Here is a 24,708-nt window from a genome sequence, read left to right on the forward strand (position 1 = left end):
GGGTGGAAATGTATTGATCCACGCAGATTCCAGAACTTTCCACCACAGAAATGTGAGGAAAATGTGTTTTTTTGTCAATTTCTTAGCTTTGCAAGGGATTCTGGGTAACAGAACCTGGTGGTAGGCAGTCGAGTCACCCCATCCTGAATTCCCCTGGGTGTCTAGTTTTAAAAATTGTATAAGTTTGCTGGGTTTCCCTAGGTGCCGGCAGAGCTAGGGTGCAAAAACTACAGGTAGGCACTTTGCCATAAAAGGGTCAGTTTTTAACTTCAAAATTGAGGTGTGACCACGTTGCATTTTGCGCCGTTTCCTGTCGCAGGCACAAGGCCGACCCACACAAGTGAGGTACCGTTTTTATCGGGAGACTTAGGGTAATTCAGATTTGTAAATCAACTGTTATTACCAATCGAGTTTTTATGCATTTCTCCCTTCCCAATGAAAGACTGTGTAAAAAAAATATCTTTTTCAAAAATGACCAATAATTCTCATGCTAGTATGAGTATTCCCAATTTTGAAAAAGCGCAATTATATACTGTTTCTAAACTCTATAATTTGTACCCAATTCAGAAATACATAGGTGTCTTTCATACCGATTTTTCCACATATACATTTTCCAAGAATAAGTGCTCTATACCCAGTAAATAAAAAAAAATCATTGCAAGTTGCTGCTCAGTTTTTGGATCTGGGTTCGTCGGGTTCTTGGAGAAACTACAAGTCCTATATATCCCCACAACCAGGAAGGCCTAACAAATGTAACGGTACATTGCTTTGTAAGAGCTGTCAAAATTACAAGAAGTTATAGGTGAAAACGATGAGACAAAAGGCTGTTTTTTTTAACAAATTTTCATTTATTCCAATATTTAACTGTTAGTTTCTATAAAGAAACCTTCATGGATTTAGACAAATGACCCCTTTCTGAATTCAGAATCTTGTCTACTTTTCAGAAATGTACAGCTTACCAGGATCCATTATTGCTTTCAAACTCATTTCTACCATTAACTGGAAGGAGGTGGAAAGCTCTAAAAATAGCAAAAATAGGCTATGTCCCAGAAAAATGCCAAAACTGTCTGAAAAATGTTGGTTCTCTGACAAAAGACTGTCATTCCCTAAAAGCTGAGAAAATTGAGATTTCAGCCCCACAAACCCTTTTTTGATAACATTTGCAGGGAAAAACCCAGAGGCTTTCATTTGCAGCCCGTTGTTCCCATTTTTCTGAAAAAAACAAAAATTTCACAGTATTTTGCTTAATTTCTGGAACCCCTCCAAGGGAATCCACAAACCCTGGGCCCCTTTAGAATCCCCATGATGTTGGAAGAAAAGGACGCAAATTTGGCATGGATACCTTATGTGGTCAAAAAGTTACAGGGGCCTAAGCGCGCACTACCCCAAATCGCCAAAAAAAGGATTAGCACAGGAGGGGAAAAGGCCTAGCAGCGAAGGGGTTAACAGTAAGTCTCTTGACCAAAGTGGACAGTTTTCTAATCTTCTCATCATATAGGGACATTCCTACAAGAAGGCATTGAATCCCCAAAGATACCTTCCATAATTTGCTCTAAGCTATACTTACTTCTTATAAGGAAGATGTAATTCAGGTAATAAGTAATGTATATCCTTGGATAAACTAAAGCATCACAGCATTTTCCCACCTAATACTGTCTGCAGATAAAAATAAGCAGATTTGACACATACACAGTATATTCACCTATTCCTGAATCATGTCCTGTCAGAAATGGGTTCTTCAATAAGTAATTGTGGTAACAGTCACTCTAACCAAACATTTCCACCATTTCATTCCCTTCTCTTTCACGAATGAGGCATAGTTTCCCTCGCTTCACCAGATCCATGTTTAACTTTGGATGAAATCTTTCTTCTCACCATTCTCTCTCCGATTGTTCTTTGCTCCTCTTATTGAAACCTCCTTCTCTAGAAATAGAGAGGCAATGCCGTAATGGTGCGCCTTGGCCACAGGTGGGCCTGACAACTTGCCCTTGGGAGGTGCGCACCAATGGCATTTGCTGTTTTTGTTTTAATTTACAATGTGTGTGCGTTCCTAAGTTTGCTTCCTCTGCTATGAAACCGAAAGCGAACAAACAGCATGTGCATTATGGACTTTCTGTTTCTTCGCATTCGGTTTCAGAGCCGAGGAGACTCCCTGCCTCCCACTGCAGCTGAAGCATTTCAGCTCTAGGAATTAACCCTGTCCTGGGACGGTTAGCTCTTCCTAGAAAGGAGTCAAAGTTTCTCTTACAATTATACCCGCAGGCGCGCAACGCCCACAGGGCTGAAAGGGCTTCATGTTGCCAAAAGAAAAATGCCAGCCATGTGTTGCTTGAACAGCCTGCAAAGACCTCGTCTTGACACTAAATAGGGTTTTAAATAAAGAAGTATGCATTCATTTGTAATGTGACTTTTCTTTCTTTGTTCCCTTTAATGTCAGTCATGGATCATTCAGGCAGACCTAGAACTCAATTAAAAGTGTTTTCTATTTATATTTTCTGTTCGAATTATGCATAGATAAGTGCTGAAAATACGGCTTTAGGCTACTGTTTAGTTTTGTAACCTCCTGGGACATCAAAATAATGAGCTGGCAAGCATAATCATAAAATTGGAAGTTTGTTGCAAGATCAGCACATTATTTATTTCCTCCACCCTCGATCCTTGGTTAAAGTCATAATACCAGTAGTTTAACATATCTGAAACCCTAAGCCACGGTCAATAACATGCTGAGTTACTTCAAGTGTCTGGGAATGCACCCTGCATTCAGACAACTCGCTCCTCATTCTCGCCCTTCACTTTAACGCTCACCCTGCACTCACAGCGATCTCTCGGCACTCACAATGCACTTGCACTGGTTACTTCTGTACTTCACCCTGCAAGCACACTACTCAAGCGGCAATCATGTGACACTTCACTCACCTGTCCCTCTCACTGCTCAATCTGCAATTTCACTCAAATAAGCCCATCACTAACCACCATTTATTCATTCATCCCACTCTGCACTTACATTTGCACCTAAATTCATATGGTCACCTCACTCACCCTGCAGTGACTCCTCTTACCCTACTCTCACACAGGTGCATTGCTCACCGTGCACTCACATGGGCACTCCTGATACCCACACAGCGCAGAGGGTAATGTGCCTGCTACAAAGAACGTCTACTATGCAGATCAAAGAACTGAATGTGAGTAAACTGTGAATAGGGCTGTAAAAAATGAAAAGTTTGTCAGAAAGATGCTATTTAGACATGAGGTGCATTGTTGGTGAGTATTAGTGAGGGAATTCATGGAGATAGAGGCAATGAGAGAGGGGCACCAAAAAGACTGTGCAAGGTTCTCATCCTAAATTACAAAAGTACACATTTACATGCACTGCAATCCAGCCCTTCAGGGGGCCCCTTGATAAAACCAGCTGCTTTTGCCCTGATAGCCTGAAATAATTCCTAAACAGATTCTTGTAAATACGTTTTTTAAAAATTTCTTTTTAATGTGATTGGTGTGAGAGAGTCCATCACTATTTGAAGAGAAATGTGTTTGGTTCATTTAAAAATTACAAAAAAGTTTATTTTAGATCATAACGGAAAATTGGAGGATGTCACAGATATTATTGGCTGTAAAATTAGGGGATGCTGCTCTACTATTAGATTATTAGATGCAAACAGTTTTTAGAATTTCGACAATATGCCTGTGCACTGTTAGTAGCCTGGTTAAAGAGGGAATGGCAGAGCTGAAAGTGAATCATAAACTCAAAGCTGTTCTGAACAGGGCACCCAAAATCCTTAACATTTCCGTGTCACCACAAAGTCAGTCAGACAACAATGTTCTGAAGTAAAATAGGCAACATCAATAATTTGTTATTAGTTCTATTTTTTTAAACATAAACCCAATATGTGTCCTAACCCCCCCTCCTTCAGGCAAGCAACATTTCATACCTCTAAGGAATTCTCAATGAAGTGTTCATTCAGCGCCCTCTCCCTGGGACTTTCACCATTGTCTTTGGCTCCATAACTGGTTGCTGGGCATTTAGAACATTATAATGCTGCCTGAAATGTTTGTTAATGATTTCTAGAGAATAATTGTTCCTCATGTACCAGCTCTGAGCTAGGGAGTGCTAGAAAAATCTGATAACACTGTCTCTCTTACAGACACTCAGACGTTTACAAGGGTACACATTCTGCAACACAAACACATACTAGTGCACGTGTGCGCACACACACACACAGCTATCACTAGCAGCCTTAAAAATGCTACAGAAGTTACAGAGATTCAAAGCGTCATATACACACATTATTGCACTTAGCATGATTCTACTTACAAGATTGATTTTGGTGGAAAAAGCATACTTAAAATTGAAAATTCTGGCATTTTTAGGCTTTGTTTACATCAGAATGCTCACTCTTCATAGCTACTGGGTGTGTAGGACGTGGAATGTCTAAAATGGAAGCAGAGAGGATGTGGTTGTATAGTCAGAGCTGCTGACTTTGTACCTGGGGAGTCGGGTTTGAATCCTGGCCTTGGCGCAACATCCTGTGGTCTTGGACAAAATAATTTAATTTATCCATGCATAATGTAATAAATCTGACCCTGTGTAATGTAACTGGTACTCATTTAAAGTGTCCCAGTGCCCAGGAGTTGAGTTTGCACAATCTAAAATTGTGAAAATATAATATTTTTAAAGGATTTATTGGCACTAATTTTTCCCAATATATCAAAGTGGTGTCTTAATCAAAGGAGTCTGAGCATTGGCATAGGAAAGATTTATATTTCAACAACACATTTTAAAACAAGCATTTACAATGCAATGGTCTCTGCATTATTAAAGGTAGAGCTATTGGCATTGCTCATGACATTTCTTTTTTTTTAAACATAAATAAATGGTATTGTCATTTACAATGGCAATAGGTGAGCATTAGGGAGTAGTAGAGAGTATTCGCGGACACAGAGCCCCCCACACCCACACACAGAGCCCCCACACACACACACAGCCCCCCCCACACACACAGAGCCCCCCCACACACACAGAGCCCCCCCACACACACACACAGAGCCCCCCCACACACACACAGAGCCCCCCCACACACACACAGAGCCCCCCCCCACACACACACAGAGCCCCCCCACACACACAGAGCCCCCCACACACACAGAGCCCCCCCCACACACACAGAGCCCCCCCCACACACAGAGCCCCCCCCACACACAGAGCCCCCCCCCACACACACAGAGCCCCACACACACACAGAGCCCCCCACACACACACAGAGCCCCACACACACACACACACAGAGCCCCACACACACACACACAGAGCCCCACACACACACACAGAGCCCCCCACACACACAGAGGCACACACACACAGAGGCCAGAAAAAAACGCTCACAATGAGGGAACAGGGGGCAGGAAAGCAAGCACAACGAGGGGGCAGGAGAGCAAGCACAACCAACGAGGGGGCACAGAGGCACACAAACCGGATCACAAGCAGGGCACAGAAGCACAAAAACCGGATCACAAGCAGGGCACAGAGGCACAACAAGCAACGAGGGGGCAGGAGAGCAAGCACAAGCAACGAGGGGGCAGGGGGGCACAGAGGCACACAAACCGGATCACAAGCAGGGCACAGAGGCACAGAAACCGAATCACTTTCATTACTCACATGTCTTTTATCACTTTGAATTTTTAGGACTGTTTTTTCACAAGTGTAGTTTGCCAATTTTTAATAAAGCTGCTCCATCATAAACCATGTTTTTCTTTTTAAGTGCTATTGGTGCCTAGTTTGGGTGGTGTGGAGGTGCGGCCAAAATGGGGGTATGGGGCATCCTCATGACAAAGCCTTAAAACAACCTACTTGTAGCAAACGGTTTGAACATAGATAAGCATAAAAAATGGCAAAAGGCCTTTTAATTTACAGTGTTGGGCCCATGTATCCCTCCAAATAAATAATGCAGCTCCAGTGGGTTGTGGAACGCAAACGGTAGTCACCTCATAAATTGTCACAGCATTTCAAACATTTTTTCCCCCTAAAAACATACAAACATTTGTTACCCACTCCTGTTATTACGCATTCATGATGTGTGCTGCTAGGGTTGGTGGTACTTGCGAGGTTAATTAGCACGCAATTGTTTCCTCCCTATAATCCTCTCAACGTGGGAAGAGGGGGTGGGAAAGGGGTTTGAGGGCTCTCCTGTGGGAAAGCAGCTATCCCAAACAGCATCACTCAAAGGTGTCGCCCATACTGCAACACAGGCAGGTCGGGACTGCCGCCCAGGTGCCAAGTGTGCTGTAACTGAAAGAACCCAGTCGCGTGCAGTGTGAATTACCTCAGCACCTGTCCCTCCCTGGGAAGACCCAGCTAGCAGACACGGAGGAGAAAGCTGGCACCCGTCTGTTACGAAAACACCCCAGATCTTATTTTTTATAGATATTGCCCATAACACTTCTCAAACTAGTACCCTTCGCATTCTGTCCAGACTTACCTGGCTTCAGCGGAGCCCCCTTTTTTTAAGTTAAAAAAAATTACGTTTATATTTTAAGGCATAAAAATAACGTGAGTGTCTCAACAACATACACTAGATGGCTCTTTCGAGATGCGCGCCATTTTGGAAGGCCGAGAGCTGTTCTTTAGGGCCTCATTACCATAAATACCTTTGCAAAGCCTAGCCTCTCCCACGGTATTTCCGTTTAATGCAATAACATAATTCTGACATGTCACAGCAAAGATGGTCTTACTCGTGCTTTTAGAAAACTCTATATTTTGCTTCGATCTAGTTCCCTAAACCGATGTCGTCGTCTGACTTGTGCCCTACCCCCAACACACACAAATTTGTCTACACTGCAACATAGGTGCCATTTTGATCGATAGTTTCCTTCCAGCACCAGCATGCAGTGGCCTTCAGAGCACGCGAAGCTGCACGCAGGTATCGCTGTAAGGTGTCTGTGTAGAGCTCCCCTCTCATTCGTCTTCCCATACCTCACTAAATGTGGAAGTATTGCCTGCTGGTAGGGCTAATCTTTGCCTCAGCCTAGTTTTGTTTGACTCTCCCAATGACCAACTCTTTATTGAGCAGAAATATTTTAGTATCACACATTCATCCTGGAAGCAGTGATACTCACTTTGTTCAAACCCACTTAGTAAAGTCAAATAAAGCTAGCCCAACACTTCAATAAACTTATCAAAATTATTAAGTTAAAGCATTACAGGTGCTATTAAAACTAAGTATGAAGATGGAAAACAAGGATCACAGGGTAAGGTTAGCTGATGACATGCCATGGACTGTTTGAATCCACGGAACTCTTAGCAACCTAAATGCATTCTGGGAATTGCTGTCCTGATCATGCTCAATTGAACCAACTGGATTAACGTTCAAGATTAGATTTTTCTTTTTTTATTGAAAAATGTGGATTGAAGTGTGGTAGGCATGGGCCTATTTGAAACTGTTATTTTATAGCTAGTCAATGGGGGTGTGATGAACTGTATTATGTGGTCTTCTCTCCATAACCCCTGTTTCCACATTAAGTAAGAACACAGCAAGAACTATGGTAAGTGCTGTGGGTTTACTATTTTTGTGAACGTAACAAAAATGTGAAGAGAATGTTCTGTGCCCAATAAGGTTCTGTTACCAGTTTTTATTTATAACCGCATTCTTCCAGTAGGTCTCAAAACTTGTGGTTGGTTAAGCAACAACAAATAAAACATGGGGTTGGACAACTAGAGGGAACCTTGTTTTCCACTCAATGTAAACAATAGCCAAATAAATATCTGCAATGTTAACAGTCTTACTCGTGTCATTCAATTTGTTTAGGTCTTGCTAGGGAAGGCTTAAGATGACTCACTAGCCTCTTGTTTAAAAACATTAAATTAAAATAAACGCACGTATTTGTGCTTTCGGTCAGCCTTCTGCATCCATTGGTCAGTTTGTGCGTCATTCACACCTTTCTTCAGCCCATCACAGCATACAGCATGGGTAAATGGGTCAGACCACTTCATCCAGTTGTCTTGCATTGTGAGTAAGGTAATTTTGCCTGATCACATGTACAAAGCCTTCCTGAAAAGGAGCGCACATTTTGCTAATTGTTGGCAAACATTTGCTGTAGACGGGAGCAGGATTAGTATTAATTACTTTTACTACAAGTTTTGCGCGGCAGGCTCCACCAGCTCATTAGATGAATGGAAGTTGCTCTATAATTCTACTGAAGATGAATTACACAGCATGGCCAGAATGCGGCACACACCCCACAGCCAATGCAAAGTTTATCGTACACATCTGGAATGGTTATCACGGTTATCACAGAAGGGGACATCACGAGGTCCATCATAAACAGATTGTTGACGAGCCCTCCACCGCCTGCCCTACTGTAAGAAAGAAATGTGTTTACCTGAACAGCTGAGCCAGCGGTTTCCACTGCATGACTTGCATTTTGAAAAGTACATTCTACCCATTAATCACTGGGACAGTCTCAGTCATAAAGCACAGAGTATCACTTCGGGTCAAGGCAAACTGAACTGCGAAATCAAAGACTCGAGACTCGAGACTATGTAGAGATCTATGTAGAACTTCGAATATGGCGAAAGGGCAGGTGCATTCTTGCTCGGAAAGTAAGAACAGACAGATCAATGAATTACATTAAGCAGCTGGTTGTGAACGGTAGAGGGGATGTTTCGGATAAAGTTGGGGATATGCAAGCTTGTCGAGTTGCTTTATACTCTACTTTGTATAAGGAGGAGATATGTCCCAATCAAGATAGTCTCCAAGCTTGGCTAAATGAGATACAGCTTCATTGCCTTACTGTGAGGATTCGGGAGCTATTGGATGCCCCAATTACAAAGGAGGAGATCTCTCTAAGCCTGGCCAACAATGGGAGTGGTAAGGCTTCAGGTACAGATGCTCTCCCGAAAGAAGTCTATGGTTTATTGATTGAGAAATTGGTTTCAATGTTGAAAACCCTCTTCAATTCAATATATAGATTGGGGGGCCCTACCATCATCTTGGAAAGAGGCTACAATAGTTCTCACCCTAAAACCGATAAAGATCCCAATAGAGCTGATTCTCATAGACCGATGTTCCTGCTTAATGCGGACTATAAAATCTTCATGAGCATTTTAGCAGGGAGACTCGCTAAGTTAGCTCCGCAACTGATACACTCAGATCAGCAGGGCTTCATCCCTAAGATATAGTATAGGCAAAATTGCTATACTATATCTCAGCCCAAGCTCGCAAGGGTTTATTGGGTTACCCACTTTCAATATATCTATATTTAGCGCAGATTTTTATCTGCTGTGGGCCACTGAAATAAATGGTTTAAATTATTATTTTGTCAGACCAAATCAATCTATGTCTGAATTTGAGGCACTAACGTATTCAGAGGAATATGTTTTAAAAATAGCATCAAGGCCCTGCTTATCAGGAAACAAAGGGACAGTTACAAGTTCACCATATGATACTGATCTGAACCAACTCGAGCGTCTCAAGAAAAAATTAGTTAGGACTGAACTACATGCGAAGTTCCTAACAGATTGCTTGAGCTCCAATATAATACCATCAGGTCTACAAATCAGGAATGTACCTATCATCTTTATAGATGATGATCAATTCAAAACTGGTTTTGCAGCTAATAAATGCTCCAGAACCTGGATGGTTTTGAGTATAGAAACAGCATCCAGACAGATCAAGTCATTACTGAAAGAAATAGAGACCTTGAAGAATAAAATCTTAGGTGATGCGAATATCACCAATGCCAAAACATTACTAGATAAAGTGAATCTCACGATTAAAGAATTTGAAGAATTTAATTCACAAAAAAAACCAGACAAACTACACAACGACATACGTAGATACAATAAAGAACGCACCTATCTGTATCTACAGAAAGACTACTATCAAAATCAAGGTAGTTATCAGAATAATCCAAACCAATTTCAACAGAAAAGAATCACTTTTTCTGAAACTGGCTCTGAGACTGACGGGGAAGATAGCACCACTGGTCCCCAAAGACAACATTACGAACCACAACCCTCCACCTCAAGGCGATCTTTTTTAGCACGGGGTCGGAGAGGAACCGGTCAACCTCGGAGAGCCCGAACAACAAGACGGGGTTGGTACCGCAATCAGTACACACCAGGCCAGAGGCAAACTCGCAACCAACACTACGAGTGGTAAGCACAGAGAGAACAGAAATGGAGGAAAGTAAGACCATTCCCATTTTTAACCTCTCCAAACATCAATTGAATGAAACAGAGATCTCAGTTTTATCTGCAGGTCTCTCCTTTGTACCTACCAATAGAAACAATTTATTTCAGACTAAGCTCGAACTTTACAGGTTCTTTAGAACAATTCGACTAAGAAATTTCTTTTCCAACAAACCATCGAATACAGACAAAGATATAACGGGGATACATCATCCTTTTTTCCCCCTAACAATTTAGTAGCCAAAGAAATAATAGTTTGAGAATGCGGTACTGATCGAAACAGAGAACCTGTTTAGAAAACCGGGTTTTTTCAGAAACAATTTGAACAAAGATGAACACATAGCCTTGAAAAATCTACAATCCCTCAACAATACGATAATCAAACCAGCCGATAAAGGAGGAGGAATTGTTTTGTGGGACAGTGAGGCTTACAGGACAGAAATGTTAAAACAATTGAATGTCAAAACCAATTACCAACAGTTGTCCACAGATCCTTCTAAGAGACTTGAGAAAGAAATAGTCTCCCTGAGCAAAAGAGGTCTAGAGGGAGGGTGGTTAAGTGAAAAAGAAGCATCGTTCTTGATAAATCAAGCACCCACAATTCCAGCAATATACATCTTGCCCAAGGTGCACAAAGACGCACAAAATCCACCTCGGAGACCCATTGTCTCGGGGTGTAATTCCCTTCTAAAACCTCTTGCAGAGTACTCGGATTTTTTCATTAGACCATTTGCTATAGGGGCAAACAGTTACATCAAAGACACCACTGCAGTCATTAATAGGCTAGAACATCATCACTTTGACCCAAAAGAGGAGATAATGGTTACCATGGATAATGGAGGTACTTACCCTTTTAGAGGAGAAATTAAACACCCGTGTAGCTCCTCACAATGTACCAACAGAATTTATAATTGACTGCGTAAGGATTTCCTTATGTGAGAATTTTTTCCTGTTTGAAAAAACTTTTTATAAACAGCTGAAAGGAGTGGCTATGGGGGAGGTTTACGCCCCCGATATAGCAAACATTTATGTAGCCAACTTCGAGGAACAACATGTCAATAATGCATTAAACCCTTACTTAGCCAACATTTCATGTTGGATAAGATATATTGACGATATCTTACTGATTTGGAAGGGTTCAGCTGAGCTTCTACATGATTTTGATCAATGGCTAAATGAGAGAAACCCTAATCTAAAATTCACAACGGAAAGTAACACCACAGAGATGAACCTTTTGGATATTACCATCAAAGTAGGAGAAGAAAGTGAATTATACACTACTCTCTATACAAAACCAACAGCAAGGAATACATTGCTTAAATATACTAGCCATCATCCTAAATCTTTAAGAGATGGGTTGCCCTTTGGGCAATTCCTCAGACTGAGGCGAAACTGCACAAGACGCACAGATTACTTTCAAGAAGCCAAGAAATTACAAGTAAAATTAGCAGCTAGAGGCTATCCGAACAAGCTCCTAAAAATGTCCTTGAAAAGGGCCTGGTATAACAACCGGGAAGCCCTCTTAGAGAATAACAGAAAGACAACATCAAATATATTAGTATGTGTTACCACATTTGGTACAATGACACAACAATTAAAATGGATATAACCAAAAATTGGTCTCTGTTAAACAACCAACCAGAATTGCAGGCCAACCCTATTTTTGCTTTTAAACGTGGGCAAAATTTAAAAGACAAACTGGTCCGAGCATATGACCAACAGAGCAATACAAACATAGTGGATAACATGCATCAACTGATACCAGTAAAAGGGCACTTTAGATGCAATGCATGTAAAGCTTGTGAAACAACCAAGAATATTAAGAACTTTAAACTGAATGAAAGAACTACAGAATAAAAGTCCTTTTCAAATTGTAAAACCACTAATGTGGTTTACTGTGTCAGATGCCCATGTGGTTTACCATACATAGGCAAGACAACCCAGATGGTCAAACAAAGAATACTGCAGCATCAATCCCGCATACGATGCAATGTGGAAAATGCCCCATTAGTAGATCATTACAAATCCTTTAAACACTCAGAAAAGGAAATGGAATGGTGGGTAATAGAAGTTGTGAAACCCACGATTAGACGGAAAAATGTTGACCATCTGCTAACTATGAAGGAAAATCGCTGGATAGAGTCAGCCAACAGCATTAAACAAGGTTTGAACTCAGCCACGGAGTGGCACACATTAGCCTGCCTAAGATAAATAGGTCACCATTCTTGTAGCTTTTCAACTGTAAGAAACTCTTTCCATATGAAAAAACAGCCAACTGCAATTTAACCTTTTCATACTCTGTTTCTATGGAAATATAGGTTGTCACATTTATAGATTGGGAGCAACATAAAGGTTGACAGCTACATTTAATTCTATTGGAAATGTTTCAGATGTAATTGCTGTACACTGAGTCGACGGACAAAGATTCATGGTCAGATTGTGAGCAACTTAGAGGTTGACAGTGATGGCAAACAAAAGTATTACCACTATTGATACAGATGATATATCGACCTATCATGTATTAATCAATTGACATGAAAAGTTTGTACATAAATGGTTTCAGCTCGAATACTCTGCAGATAGTCCAATAACACGAATCTTAGACATCTGTTTATGTGATATATATATGTGATGTATGAAAGAGGACATATAGTCTATAATTCACTTGTCTATTTTTACAACCTATTCACACAATTTGGCAGATACCTTGAAATGAGATTTGATGGATACAGCAGGTTGTAAAATTTGTATGTGGGACTCATGACAGTCTGATTGAATGAACTCTAAACGAAATATCAATGAAAAATGTTTGTACATAAAAAAAAAGGCGACACCTATAATTGCCTAATGACAATAGATTATCGAATTGTCTCAATGAGGTATAAAGACATTCATTTAAGTAAATGTTATTTATTTGAGTATACAATAGATTAACTGAATAGATGTGTCAAATGTCACCAATCAGTCAGCTCATAGATCGATTCAATAGATACAACAGTAACCAAAGTAGACCACTACAATATGGCCGCCATTCTTCTAGGTTTCATTTCATCTGTATACACAAATAATGTTTGATTTATTTTTGACAGATATAGCTAATCGTAGACAACATGTCCAATGCGGAAGCGATCTGGCACATATAGATATATATACAAAACGAGAGTAAATTCCATATTCATCCGATAGATAGAAATACTCGGTGTATATCGTTATAAGATGGCTGCCATTTCATGTTGTGATGAATCTTACTAAATCAAACAAAAGGTGTCGTAACTTTAAGAATTAAATGAGGTGATACGGTGGTGAAATACCACCTTTCTTTATTTAAAATATAATATCCAATGTCTCATTAGATTAATGCAATCATATGAAGTTCATCAAAGTAATGGCGTTATGAAGCCAGAGAGATGAACCAAAACCTATTCTATAGGTAACATTACCCTTACAATATGGCCGACAAGAAAAGACTAGCATCAAAATAGTGGTATAAAAACAAAGGTAGGCCGCCTCGTGCTTGTCTAACTTTTTACCCGTGAGACTGAGCCACGCCGTACGAAGTTTTGCTATAAGAAGAAGTACGTTTGCTTGCACTCTCCTCGAGTGCTCTAGAGGAGGTCGTAAATTAAATAGAAGTAAGCTAATGGATCCAAGTATGTTAGTGTGCCTGCATACTCCTCGAGTATTTCTCGGTCTTGAGGAGGTCTTTAACTAAATAAAAGCAAGCTACTTGGTCCATTTGAACTGCCAAGCACAGAGTTAGATATAACCATTATGCTGTTGTTAACGATAAAGATTTTACGATATAACGTTCAAGCATTTAATCCCCAAAACACAGTGCGTTAGCGATTCCCGACACTCACCCCCCAATAACTTAGGTTATGTGTAAATCGAATAACCCCATTTTCACTAACACGTTATCAAGCAGCGTATTATTGTTAATTGAAGCAGCATAATAAGTAACTTTATAGGACACCTGATACCTATAAATATAGCGTGCTCTATCTGATTATAATTCGAGAATCACAAATATTCGATAAAGTGCACAAAATAATATACAGTAACTTCTCCCTTTAGGCATTTACTGTGGAAGCGGATAAAAGACGCCATAAAACCATTGTCGAATACAAGCTTCAACAGCTAAGGTATGAAGTTAAACGAATCTATCTTTTTTAGGCATAGAGCTAGTGTGCAGATTGATTATCTCATCAGTCGGGCATAGAAACAAATTGAGTTTTTTTCTTTGATAGGAACGGTTGAACCAAAGGTCCCGTACTAAACACATATTTGAAGCTGATCAGTTGGAGACTCAGGTAAATTATTCAGCACTATATAAATAACAAGATTAGATTCAAAACCTCACCAGGATATAGATCTCAATAGATCGGAAAAAAAAGGGGTTGGTGACAACTGTATAGAAGTGATCAGTGCACATTGTAAAACGTGAGATCATACAAGCCAGTTGTTCTTTGTTCTCAAATTGCACAAATGATGTTGTATTATCTGCGATTTACAGCTTAAGTAGAAATTGTTCGAAAATTAGACATGGCTCTTCTGAAATGTGACAAAGAAGAAGCCTTTGATATGTGAATAACCTTACAATTATTGAAGAAGTTATTCGTCAAAGTTCTATCAATGAAATATGAAAATGTTTTGTTAGGAATCAATCATAGGAGAGTAATATGGATGAGTTAACGTATTACTTTTTTCTGTTTAGCACACGGGTTAAGAATTGTAAATATATCTATTTTTTAAGATAATAAGGTAACAATATGGTTATTGTTTCCTTCACAGGGGGTCATACTATACAAAAGATTGAAAGTCCTGAGGATGGCCTTGAGGATTTGTCAATAATAAGGCCGAAACGTCGACATATCAGTCCACATCTCTCCTTGTTTGTCAGATTAACTCCATACAACGTTATCTTTGGTGACAGTGAATAAGTTTCGTTGTGATATAACTTAAAAGAGTGGACTATAACGCAAGTGGATTTTAAAGAACAACTAATCTATGTCTTATCCACATGTTTATTGTTGATTTTTTTCACTGTTTTTTTAAGAAATTGTACCCCATGAAATGAAAATTTGATACATAAAAACTTTTTTTCATAAAAACTACTTCCCGTGTAGCATTTTTCTATAGTGAGTTGTCACCACTTTATTGACTAATCAAATGTTGAACTGTATGAGAAACATGTTTTAATAGTTTTAAGTTGGTCCTAAGTTCTTTTCAGTTAAGATTGATCAACCTCCTGTTTCACAATACATTTTCAAAAAAAAGTTCCCTGTTAACAAATTCCCTTGTAAGCAATTTTGCCTATACTATATCTCAGCCCAAGCTCGCAATGATTTATTGGGTCACCCACTTTCAATATATCTTCATCCCTAAGAGGCAAATAGAGGAGCAGACTCAGCAACTTATTGGCACAATCACAATTGCCATCAACAGATCTGCTCCATTGTCAGTAATTGCCATGGATGCGGCCAAGGCTTTCGATCGAGTGTGTTGGAGGTTTCTCTTGGAGATTTTGAGAGCAATGGGATTTGGCTCCTGTTTTCTGTATACACTCTAGTCGATTTATGAGGGTGCCACTGCCAAGACCCTCCTTAATGATACACTAACATCCAGCTTTAGCATTTCAAGAGGAACATGGCAGGACTGCCCTCTGTATCCCCTTTTGTTTGATATCTACATAGAACCTTATGCCCAACTTCTAAGATCAGACGCTTTGGTGGTGTGTTTTAGTTCTCCACCCTATAGTAGTACGGTTGCGTTGTATGCAGACGATCTTTTGATCTATACGGCAGACCCCACCTTAACTATTCCAGGAGTAGAGCACCTTTTAGCTGATTACGGGGCTCTCTCAGGGTACTCTGTGAATACATCTAAAACGGAGGTCATGTGCTGGAATGTTAGAGGTTGGGGAGGGAGAGTAAGCACAAATTGTTAGATATTTAAGGATCACAATTGTGGATGATATTGATAATATCTCCCAGATCAATCTGGAGAGGGTAGCCAGAATAATTGATGGCTTACTTGCCAGGTGGAAAAATCTCCTATTAACTATCTTTGGGTGCGTACATTTGATGAAAATTGTGATAATCCCCAAATTGACCTACCTTTTTAATGCTATTCCACTTATGTTTCTAAAATCCAACATCGACATAATCCAGCTGAAGGTTGCCAGTTTTATTTGGTCTCATAAAGGGGCTAGGCTGGCCTGGAAAAAAAACGTATCCCTAGGCTTATTAAGGTAGGGTTGGCCTTGCCTGACTTCAATTTATATTGTGCAGCATTCCAATTTAAAAATATCTGGATGCTGCTGGAAAAGCCTGATGATTTCACGTGGGGTAACCTATTAGGGGAAATGGTGAGAGGTGCAAGTATGGAGGGATTCCTTCATAAGTTTGTTAGGTGCTCCTACATTTTTTAAGAAGGTCCGATTGAAAGTACTAAACTCCACCCTAAATTTGTGGTACAGGATGAGGAGAAGGTGAGGATTAGGTTATTCTCAATCTGGCCCCAGTCTGGGATTCCCCAGGGACTCCAATTTGTTTAAAAGATACATTAAGTCTTCCACTTAAGGGGCCGGTCTTAATACATGGGCCGACTTGAGGATGAATGCTCCCATCGGAAGTCTTTAAGGCAAAAACAGGAAATGATCTCTAAATTTAAATTGATCCAATTGTCTTCTTGGTTTGCTGCCTCCAAATAGGAGTTGGGAGGCGACTGGGAGTTTGAGACCGTTCTTCAAGATATAAGACCTATAGGTAAGGAGGTTGCAAGGTGGTATGAATAATTTCTAGAGGCTGAGGAGAAGAAGTTATTGCCCCTCCCCCCACCAAGCATGGAGTGGGGTATTTCTGGTGGAGGACATTAAATCAATTTGGGATAACTCTTTGAGGCTTTTATATTCTATTGTTAGACCCGAAAACTTGAAGAGGAACCACTTTTTCTTCACCATTAATCAACTCCATTGGACACCATTTAAAATTGCAAAGTTTGCCCCCTTGCCCTCTCCTAAGTGTATAAGGTGTGGACACCTAGAGGCTGATGATGTCCATATCTTTTTTCAATGTCCCAGACTGGGAGCCTATTTGGAAGGTATAGAGCTCTCCCTAAAGGATATAATGGGTGTGGGGGGTTATAGTGAATGCGAGGCTTGTCCTATTTGGAGTTCATGAGATAACTAGTAACTTCCTAGAACGATCACAGAGACAGTTGTTTTTTTTATCTGATACTAATAGCTAGACGGGAAATTTGAATTAAATGGAAAGACCCTATCAACCCCGAAAGTAAAATATTGGATCAGGGCACAAAATCGAGCTCTTTTATGGCGTTATGGTCTGATTTCTCATCTTGGTATGGTCCCCTCGGCTCTGGTCATATATCCCAATGATTACACCAAGGCATCAATATTAGTGAAGGTCCTGTATGGTGTCAGGACCATGGGCGAATGCAGTGACCGCTGGGCGGTTAGACCGAGCGGTCCCCTGAGAGTTGCAGATGCTCTTGGTGGTATGAGGACTACAGTAAGAAAAAAAGGAGAATCAAAGGCAGTGTAAGTTTCTCACAGTGCCTGCCAGTTGGTCGTAAAGTTGTTCAAAATACATGCTCATTCAATCCTGCGCTTCTCTGCAGAGTGCACGTTACATTATTTACATGTGCCAGTTGTGATTCTATGCAAAGTGCAAGAAGGAACTGCACAGGTGTTGAAATATTAACATGGCACAAGTAAAAGAAAGTCTGTGTTTACAGGAGAGGTGGTGTGTTATGTATGGGGGATATTGACGAGGAGAAACTGCAAGGATGTACATGCAAGATCAATTTACCTAACTTGAAAGCATGGAAAGCTAATGTGGCCATGTCAGAAATCAAATTTTTAACTTGGAAATCATGCTATCTTAGCAGCCATCAGGACTTCAAACTAATAACTTGCAGATCATCGTGTATTTTATTTGCCCTTAAGATAAGGCAGCAGGTAACTTCTAGGCATGTCATTCACTCCCTTGCCCATCACTGATTTTGATCTCGGGGTAGCTTTCACGGTGTCTCATGCAAAACATACCAAGAACATGCAAGTAATATTTATTAAAGATTTTCTCTCTATTACAAGGGTAAAGTTACTTGATCATTAGGCCAAGCACTCCTACTCCAGCAGCAGGAACATCTGAGGCAGTGATAAGACGGTACGCATTTGTTTTTGGGTGAAGGGGCAGTGCTGAAGTTTGCCCTCACTAACCTTTGAACAAGTAACTTGCAGAGCCTCATCGGTGGTATACAGTATATACATACTGCAGCAATTTTGGGAGCACCTAGTTAAAGCCTGGATTAGCTGGAATGACTTTTTATCCACTTACCACAACATTTTTCTTTTACACAAGTGTATTTCATTTAAAACATAGGACTTTTTAAAAGATTTTTTTGAAGCAACCAAGTTAACAATCTGCTGTACCTCATGCACCTGTAATATTGCAGGCATGTACTATTCATTAACATGCAGCCTCAAAATGTGTATCTTAGGTTAAGCAAACATTTGACATGGATCGTTTTCTGCTCGCAAAGATGGTAGAGTGCTCAAGCAAAAGGCTGAAACAGAAACAAATGGAGAGAGAGAAGCTGCAAGAACAAGGAAATATGATTCCTCCTATTTGGACATTGGTTTCACCTGCATTGTTGTTAGGGGAGAAAGTAGACCACAGTCTGGGGTTTGTGGTGTGATGTTAGCTAACGACAGCTTGAAGACAACCAAACTAAGGCATCACTTTGAAACAAAACATGGGTCACTAGCGGAAAAAAGCAGTGATTTTTTTGACAAGAAGTTGCAAAAGATAATTCAGTAGAAAGAAGCAGTGAAACATATGGCAAATACTCCTGAAAATGCATTGAAAGCATCATACCAAGTAGCATACCACTTTGCCAAAAACAAAAGGTCCTTTGTAGACGGAGAAAAGATGATTCTCTCAGCACTGCTAGATGTGGCTAGGACAATGCTTGCTGAAAAAGCAGCAGAGAAGTTCAAAAGTATACCCATCTCAGACACAACAGTTTGCCGCTGCATCTCTGACATGTCAGAAGATATCCAGGGACAGCTCATAGCCCAGTTGAAATCAAGTTTGTTTGCTTCGAAATTGGATGAAGCAACTGATGTGTCAAAGGATGCCATTTAACTGGTTATGTTCGATACTGCTATGAAATGCTATTATGAGAATATTTTTTTTTTGCAAGGCGAGCAACTGGATCTGATTTGTTTGCCATTATTAATGACTTCCTGAGTACCCATGGCTTAAAATGGGAAAACTGTGTTGGAATCTGTACAGATGGTGCTCCTTCAACGTGTGATACTAGGGATGGCCTAAAAGCTAACATATTGAAAGTGGCACCATATATTCTATGGACCTATTGTATAGTACACAGGGACGTTCTTGCTGTTTGAAACATAGACAGCTAACCTGAGGATGTGCTGAATTCTGCTATAAAAATAGTACATTTTATAAAGACCCATTCCACAATAGGTCGTCTATTTGCAATTTTATGTGCAGAAATGGGAGCACAACATGATGGCTATTTGTTTCATACAGAAGTGCAGTGGGTATCCCGGGGTAAAGTGCCGACTCGCATCCTTCAATTAAGGAATGAAGTACGGCAGATAATTCTGTGTTTGGACCACGGCAAAGCAGAACAACTATGCAATTCCCGCTGGCTTGAGCTTTTAGCATAGCCCCGAGACCTGAGGCCGGGCCGTGCCCCGGGTCCTGAGGCAGGGCCGTGCCCCGGGTCCTGAGGCAGGGCCGTGCCCCGGGTCCTGAGGCAGGGCCGTGCCGTGCCCCGGGTCCTGAGGCAGGGCCGTGCCGTGCCGCGGGTCCTGAGGCAGGGCCGTGCCGTGCCGCGGGTCCTGAGGCAGGGCCGTGCCGTGCCGCGGGTCCTGAGGCAGGGCCGTGCCGTGCCGCGGGTCCTGAGGCAGGGACGTGCCGCGGGTCCTGAGGCAGGGTCGTGCCACCCGTCGTGAGACAGGGTCGTGCCACCCGTCGTGAGACAGGGTCGTGCCACCCGTCGTGAGACAGGGTCGTGCCACCCGTCGTGAGACAGGGTCGTGCCACCCGTCGTGAGACAGGGTCGTGCCACCCGTCGTGAGACAGGGTCGTGCCACCCGTCGTGAGACAGGGTCGTGCCACCCGTCGTGAGACAGGGTCGTGCCCCCCGTCGTGAGACAGGGTCGTGCCATCCGTCGTGAGACAGGGTCGTGCCATCCGTCGTGAGACAGGGTCGTGCCATCCGTCATGAGACAGGGTCGTGCCATCCGCCATGAGACAGGGTTGTGCCATCCGTCATGAGACAGGGTCGTGCCATCCGTCATGAGACAGGGTCGTGCCATCCGTCATGAGACAGGGTCGTGCCATCCGTCATGAGACAGGGTCGTGCCATCAGTCATGAGACAGGGTTGTCATCGGTCCTTAACACAAATCCTGTTTTCCTGCAGTATTTATAAGGAACCTAACAGAAATGGCATACAGTCCGGTAACAAAATCTTGCAAAAGACTCAGATCCATACAGAGTGAACACAGGGTGTTCCAGGCTTTGTGGGAAGAACAATATCTTTTTGTGGAATATCTAAATGAGAAAGTTAATTGTCTCCTTTGCAAAGAAAAGAAGATCAATGTACCCAAAAGATATAACCTGGAGCAACATTATAAAACCTGTCCTTCTGACTTCACAGAAAATGTCCCAAAGTTCTCAAAACCGTGTTCGGCGAAAGTAGCATCACTTAAGCAAGTCCTTCTATCACAACAAAAGTGTTCTGTGCTAGATGAAAGAATCAGGCTGCACCCAAAGCATCCTTCCAAATATGCTACTTGCTTGCAAAACATTACAAATCATTTACAGAGCTGGTAAAGAAAATCTTTCTGTTCAGCAGCAGCCATTTTACTTTCCAACCATTCTAATAAATCAAACATTATATAGGAAATAGGGGCATTAGAACTGTCAGCTTTGGCAAACACATGTAGAATTGAGTCAATGGGTGCCAATGTTCTAGCACAGGGCATAATACTGTTAAACTGTCCCCCATCTCTAGCAGTGCTGTTGAGTCAACAGATGTAGGTGATGTTGCTCAGTTAACAGTGTGGGTGAGGTATCTGGAACAAGAAATCACCCCAAAGGAAGAGCTCATCTGTCCTCTGCCATTGCATGATCACACAAGAGGAGAGGATGTATTGATTAGCATGCGTAATTTCTTTGAATATAGTCACTTGACAATTAAAAATCTTGTATGTATCACTACAGACGGGGAACCCTCCCTGATTGGACATGAGAGGAGATTTGTATCTGTTAAGAATTTTTTTTCCATCTTCCACTTTCATTGATTATCATTGTATAATCCATTAGGAAGCATTGTGCACAAAAATAAAACAAGGACAACTAAATGATGTTCTGAAGCAAGTTGTAAGAGGTGTACATTTCATTTGAGGAAAAGCACTCAACCACAGACATTTTCAATTATTGCTGAAGAATACTGAAACTGAATATACAGACCTGTTGTTTCATACTGAAGTTAGGTGGTTGAGAAAATGTAGAGTTCTAGAAAGGCTTATCACTTTGCATCCAGGAATTGAACAAAGTGTAATCAGTCGAGGACAGTCCTTCCCAGAATTGTATGACTTGCAGTGCCTCACCATGCTCCATTTTCTGTGTGCCATTTTCTCACATTTCAACACTCTCAAACTGATGCTTCAAGAGAGACAGAAACTTGTGTCCTCAATGATGAGTGCAATATATTGCTCCAAAGTAAACTTGACCTTTTCTGAGAGAAGCTGGATGATGGTGATCTCACCCACTTCCCTAGGTTGTATGCTTTAACTCAGAGTGTTGAAAAAGCTTAAGAAATGTATTTGAGTCTCAATCTGTTTACTCATCTGGAGGACGTTTCTGGGGACATTAAGAGACGATATTATAAGTTTACAAGCCTTTTCAGGTTTGTAGAAAATCCATGGATGGTTAGTGCAAGGAATCTTGAAGCTGTTGAACTTATTGGTTTTAAAAGGGCACAAGCTTAGATGAAACTAATTGGCATACAAAACAGTTCTGTGCCGGAGTCCTCTTTCTTGGAGAAGGAACAAGAAGATTTCTGGCAAAGTGTGCCCTCTGAAAAAGTCCCTCTTCTTTTTACCTGGGCACAGAAAATATTTTGCATGTTTGCCTCCACATTTATGTGCAAGTTTTCCTTTTCCACAATGGTTGTTCTAAAACAAACCAAAAAGAAAACTGACTGATGCACATCACCTCCTGAGACTTTCACTTTCTGAAAAGGTTCCAGAGTACAAGAAATAAATTGTGAACATGAAGTTTATTTAGTACGTAAACTCTGTGCCTTGGAAAATACTTTTTCTGCACTCTGTGCACCTTTGTACTTACTGTTTTACGTTCACTAAAAGGCCTTCAAATCAGAGTAACACTCCTTATGCAGCATCACAATTGGGAGAATTGCACTGCAACTCTTGCATACTGGAGAACACTCTGCATGCCTGTTTCACTGAATCTATTCATGTGTGATGTGAAGGAACTACTTATACCTCGGCTACTTTCCGGCACCACCATGCCAAAATCATGCTTGCAACACCCGAAGATTATAGGAGTGTGAACAGCTTACTAACGAAGTAACCCAGTAAAAGCCTAGAACTTTGTAATATGGGGACTACCAGTAAACGCATCGCTTGGACACATCACGTGCCATTTATCAGGACTTGGACTTCCTGTAAGGAACAAAACCCAGATTGCCTCACTTACAGACAAGAACAAGACATTTCTTCTCTTCGTTGTAACCATGTCTGCAAACCAAGATCGAAAACCTGCTGATCTTTCAGTAGCCATAAGACTTTGCTGTTGCACCGTCATCCTAGAAGCATATAAGGGAAGACTGGGCCCAGCCATGTGCTACAAATGTGAACACTTGGGGCACACCTCTGCCCTTTACCATAGGAATCCAAGATGTGTATGCATTTCCCAGGATAGACTGTTCATCAAGCTACGGAGTTCCATAAATGACCAGTGAGCACATTCTCATCAGATGTTGCTACTGCCCTCAGGGCGATTCGGATTGAGCCGTCTGGTTACTATCCCCAACTAGTTACGACTATAGGGAGGTGACCGTTAGGGTAGGGGTGGTTTTGTTAAAAAAGGAGGTTATGGCCTCCGCATGCTTCAAATGCTACATCTGCCTTGAAGTGCATTGAAATATGTTTTGCCCTGCCTCTGTTAACTTGTCTCTTTTCTCCGTTCATGTTATAGGTCTCGCCTAGGCAGCGCATGCGCTGTCTCATTGAGACATGAAGTATATGCTTTACTATGTGTGGAACCACCTCTTTTAAAATCGTTATTTCTATTTGTTATCTAATGTGCCTTTTAAAATATTGTACTTGTTATTGGTTAACACTGATGCAAGCCCCTCCTTTTTGACTGTTGGGACTGTAAAACCTAACCATCGAGGTGGCGACTGTGAAAGAATTCTTCATCAAAGAGAGGCCTACTTTATTATGAAATTTAATACTGCCTCTTCTGGCTTGAACGAGATGGCCGCAGTAAACAGACTATAAAAATACCCACAATATAGCCTCGCAATATCAAACATGATTATTCTGCCCTGTTGTTAAACTACCAGTACCATCATGCAATGCGCCTCTCACATAATCTGAATCTACAAGTTAGGTCTAAGGTTGATTTTATCAAACTTCCGCATTATTCAGATGCTGTGATCAGCGCACGCCGGAATGCTCTTTGACTCGTGCAAGCTTAAAAAAATCAGGCAAGTTATGAGATTTTACTTGCTCGCGTTTGAGAGAGCACACCCAGCATTTGAACACACGCTTACATCCTGCTTCAATTCCCTTAGGTACTGACTAATTGACACGTTACTGACACGCAAGGATTCTGCTGGTGACGCCTTTAAGTGAGTTCAGTGCCAAATTATTTGTTCAGAGAAATTTCACATAAAAGCATCAGAAATGAACAAGCAGTTTCCTTGACCTCACATAATTATTTCTCACATGGTCACCTTATTGTGAAACAACTGCAATCCCCCTTAGAGGCCATGATTTAAAGGCAAGTTGCAGCAGCTTTATTTTAACTTTTTGGTAATATACATTTTTTGATTTAAAGAAGTCCAGCACTGTATGGATATTTATTACTATGTCCTGTTTCAAAAGAATCTACTTAAAAAACGGTTGTACTGCGCTCAGCTTCACTAAGCCCGCACTTCTGTTCTTTATAATTTTCAGAAACTGATGTTGAAACTGAAACTGATGTTTAAAGTGGACACATGCTCCCTCACGGGTTCCATTCTTTCACAAGCGTGAAGGGTAAGGACACACTTGTCATCCTTCTTTTTGATATGTAGGACAATTTCTAACACTAGGGACATTATTGTAATCACTACTTATGTATTTTGTATGTGTACCACAGTGCTTGGCCTAGTCCTGGTACTGAGGACGAACCGTTAAAGAAATTCGGGTTTCTAAAACGCGTTGACCACATTC

This window comes from Lissotriton helveticus, chromosome 12 (assembly GCF_964261635.1).
Source record: "Lissotriton helveticus chromosome 12, aLisHel1.1, whole genome shotgun sequence".
Lineage (NCBI taxonomy): Eukaryota > Metazoa > Chordata > Amphibia > Caudata > Salamandridae > Lissotriton > Lissotriton helveticus.